Below are 4302 nucleotides of genomic sequence, written 5' to 3'. Positions count from 1 at the left end.
TGGGTGTGTGGGTGTGTGTCAGGGTGTGTGGTGGGGTGTGAGTGTGGGAGGGTGTGGGGTGGGTGTGACTGTGGGGTGTGTGTGTAAGAGTGGTGGGTGTCTGTGTGTGTGAGGGTGTGTGTCAGGGTTTGGGGTGGGGTGAGGGTGAGTGTGGGAGAGTGTGGGGTGGGGGTGAGTGTGTGTGTGTGAGGGTGAGGGTGTGTGTGAATACAGGCATATCTGAGAGCATGTGGGATGAATGTGTGTGTGAGTGTATGGAGTGTGAGTGTGAGAGAGTGTGGGTGAGTGTGTGTGTGTCTGGAGTGTGAGTGTGTGGGTATAAGTGTGAGTGTGTGAGTCCTTGAGGACGTGTGCGCGGGTGCACAGGTGGGGCATGTGGCAGGGAGGGTACAGCTAATGTTACCAGTGAAGCAGCAGAGCCGACCCTCGGCCCCATCAGGCCCTACAGCTGCCCCCGTCTCTCTCCCTCCAAGGTGCTGTCAAGATGGCCCTGATCCCCCAGCCCTTCCTCATTCTTCCGCTGTTCAACAAGAAGGGCTCGTTTTCTACAGGCCCTGCCCTCTCCGCCCAGGAGAGTTCTGGCTGGAGGCTTCCTGTGGGAAGGTCCCGCCAGCGCGCTATGCTTTCCTTGTTGTGTCCAGGAGATAAAATAAGAGGGTGGGGGACCCTCTGGGGGTTCCACCCCTCCATGGCCTCCCTCTCAGGCCCTCCCTCTCAGTCCACTCTCCAACCCGTGTCTGCCACCCACAGCCCGGGCCCCTGGACCTGGCCCCCAGCGGGGGCTGTGCTCTCGGACTCCAGCCTCTCCCTTGGCCCCTTCTCTGCTGCTTCCTCCTGCCCTGGCTCCATATTTAGCCTCAATAGCATGATCCAACGCCTCCACCACTGTCTCCCAAGAGCTGTCTGCTTATCTGGCCCTTCCCTCTGTCCCTAAAACCTGCTTCGGTGTGGACCCAACTCCTCCCCTCTCCACACTCACTGAGGGGCTGCTCAGCACTGCTGGAGAGACCCCCCACTAACGTCTGCCCTTCAGACAGCCACACTCCAGCCTTTGTGGGGCCCTCAGAGCTACCTGGCAATAGGACCCCTTGCTCCAAATCATCTCCCCTCTCTTCATCCTCCTCTTCCAGTCTTCATAACTTCCTCATCACTTCTGACCTTTGCTCCTCAGCAGAGGACCTCAGCCCCTCTGTCTACACAGAATGGCCATTAGGACAGGACCCTCCTTAATGTTCCCCACCCCACCTACTCCACTCCACACCCACATCCATCTTCGCCTCCACTCAGGGCAGCAGCTCTTCCTCCACAGCAGAGGCTGTAGGACACCACCCACAGTTGCCCCCGACTGGCTGCCCTGCCAGCAGGGCCCTCCTTCCTCTCCAGGGGCTGACAATGGCAGACTCACTTTCTCGTCTCCCTTGCTGTCGGGCCAGAGCACGTGTGTCAGGAACATGGCTGTGCTTTGGTCAAGGATAGGCTGAGGTAAACATCCAGAGTGACTCAGCAAGTTTAGAGCGCAGGCGTATAACTCCACTTGTTATCACAGCCATATAGCCGTTACATGGGAAGGCCCATTATTTGGCTCTAAGCCACTATGGTTCATAAAAGGTATTACTGCCCTGCTGACATTGTACAGGCACGCTGGTGCCCAGAGAAAGAGAGCCAAAGCTGTCCATTTTGCAGCAGATGGGGGGAGCCAGGGCACAGCATGGCTCAGCTCGTGCCCAGAGAGAGAAAGAGTTAAGCTGCTGACCCTGAAGGCAGGGGAGAGCCGGCCATGCAGCTGTGTGTGGGAGCAGGCTGCTGAGAGGAGCCACAGAGCCAGAACGGACAGCCGAGTCAAGGTGGACAGTGTGAGAGAGCTAGTGTGAGTCAGCTGCTGATGCGAGACCTGCTGGATAAAACTACATTTCGCCTGCTTATGGCCCCACGAGTGTTCTTTCAGCTGTCTGCCCATCCGCCCACTCCCCTCGAACTTCAGCATGGGCTGGAACCTGACCCCAAGCAGGGCATTTGGTATAGTCGTGAGCCTGACAATGTGACCTTGTCCTCCTCAGTGGGACACTAGGGGAAATCTGCAGGGACTCGTAGGGAGGGTTTTCCTCCCTGATGGAGGGACAAGGGGAGAAAGCTCTGTGTTTGACCACCTTGACTGAGTTGTGTTTGCAGCTGCCAGAGCCATATAACCACTGGGGAATCAACCAAGGACAGGGTCAGGAGGCTAGTGGAGAAAATGACCTGGATTCTTGAGCTGGGTGGTCCTCGGAGGTCTATTCCTGATCCTTGAAATGAGAAAACGTGCTCCTCATGGTTCAGGCCATATTTGTTGGGTCATCTGTCATTTGCATCTTCTCAGCCAAGGCTAACACTTCACAGGGGGGTAGACCAATCCCCTCCCTGAGGGATCTGCCCTACACTCACCCCTCCGTCCTGTAATGTCCACGTCTCTGGGCTCTTCCTCCTCGGAATATGCAAATATATTTATGCAGTTTGCATCTGACCATCTTAAAACAAGCAACAACATCAACAGACTTACCTCCCTGCAATCCTCTGCGTTCTTGCTTAAGAAGGTGGAGAGGCCGGGCACAGTGGCTCACGCCTGTAATTCCAGCACTTTGGGAGGCAGAGGCGGGGTGGATCACTTGAGGTTAGGAGTTTGAGACCAGCCTGACCAATATGGTGAAATCCCCTGTCTACTAAAAATACAAAAATTAGTCAGGCATGGTGGTGGGTGCCTGTAGTCCCAGCTACTTGGGAGGTTGAGACAGGAGAATTGCTTGAACCTAGAAGGCAGAGGTTGCAGTGATCCGAGACTGCAGCACTGCACTCCAGCCTGGGTGACAGAGTGAGACTCCATCTCAAAAAAAAAAAAAAAGAAGAAGAAGAAGGTGGAGAGGTAACAACAGATTCCCATGAGAGGCCCCTCAGCAACTAAAGGAAGAGATTCTAATGTAAGGATGAAAAGCCCTCTTTCGAGAGCACTGAATAAATAGGCCTGCTCCACAGTCTCTGCTCTGCCGCCCTCAGCTCACCCTGATACTGTTTCTAGGACAGTCACTCTTGTTGCCCTCAGTGATCCTTAAGTGATTTTGTGTGTGGGTGTTTGTGTTTTCTCTTCCCAAGAGGCTGCTCTGGCTTCTCCCAGCACTGTGGCCCTGCACGCCTGAATGTCCGTATTTTACAATCTCCCAGGCTGATTCTGGCCTGTACCAAAGGTGGAGCACCCCTGCTGGCCGTGAGCCGCTTCCACTTCGTGATTCCTTGGTGTCCACCAAATTACCTTGCACGAGACACGCAGGGTGTCTCATGTACCTTAGGGGCTATCTCAACCAGTCCTTTTTGAATTTTAATGTGCATATGTATCGCCTGAGGATTTTAAAATGCAGATTTTGATCGAGTGGTTCTGGGGTAGAGGCTGAGATCCTGCGTTTCTAACGAGCTTCGTGAGGCTGTGGTCCACGGACCACACTTTGAGTAGCAAGGCTCCGAATCACTGACTGTTGGTATTGCAGGGGAACATGGAGGTCCAGTTCCAGTCCTCTTATTTTTCAGATGAGGAAACATATTCAGGGAGGTTAGATAACATAGTTTCCCAGAGCTCCTCAGCAGGAGAGGAAGGAAGCACTGCTCCACCACTGCTCCCGGCTCATTACACCTTGGCCTAGTGGCGCTTAGGATTTCATCCCCCACACTTGGTCTGTCCTGCTGTCCTGGAACAGACTCATCCCCTGGGTGATCCTAACCTTGCTTAACCTGGGAGTGAGATGGCAGGAAGGAGCCCCTTCCCTGAGGTGGGCAAAAAACTGAGGAAATCCCTGGTGGGGGAGCAGGAAATGGCTTTTGCCAATGGCGCTCAAGACAACCACATGCTTTAAAGATAGAGCCCTATGAGAAGGTTTCGGAGGCCCTGCTTCTCCTACCTGGCCAGGTGCCCTTGAGGCTTGACCTGAATAACACCCCTGCCTTTCTAAGACTGTCTGGACGCCGTACTTCCATGGGGACTCAGGTACGTCTCCCTGTACAGACATTCAAGAGCTTGCACATCTCACGTGGACCCAAGAAGAAAAATGGAAGTAGGGACAGAGAAGAGCTGCAGCAAATCTCCACAGGCACACTGGCTACTGGCGACACTGACTACCGGCGACGCCGGCTGCCGGGGATGCTGGCTGCCAGCGACGCGGGCTGCCGAGGACGCTGACTACCGGGGATGCTGACTACCAGAGACACTGACTACCGGCGACACTGACTACCGGCCACACTAGCTACTGGCCACACTGACTACCGGAGACACTGACTACCGGC

The sequence above is a fragment of the Mandrillus leucophaeus genome, unplaced genomic scaffold (genome assembly GCF_000951045.1).
Source record: "Mandrillus leucophaeus isolate KB7577 unplaced genomic scaffold, Mleu.le_1.0 Scaffold350, whole genome shotgun sequence".
Classification (NCBI taxonomy): Eukaryota; Metazoa; Chordata; class Mammalia; order Primates; family Cercopithecidae; genus Mandrillus; species Mandrillus leucophaeus.
Note: the sequence above shows the minus strand (reverse complement) of the source record.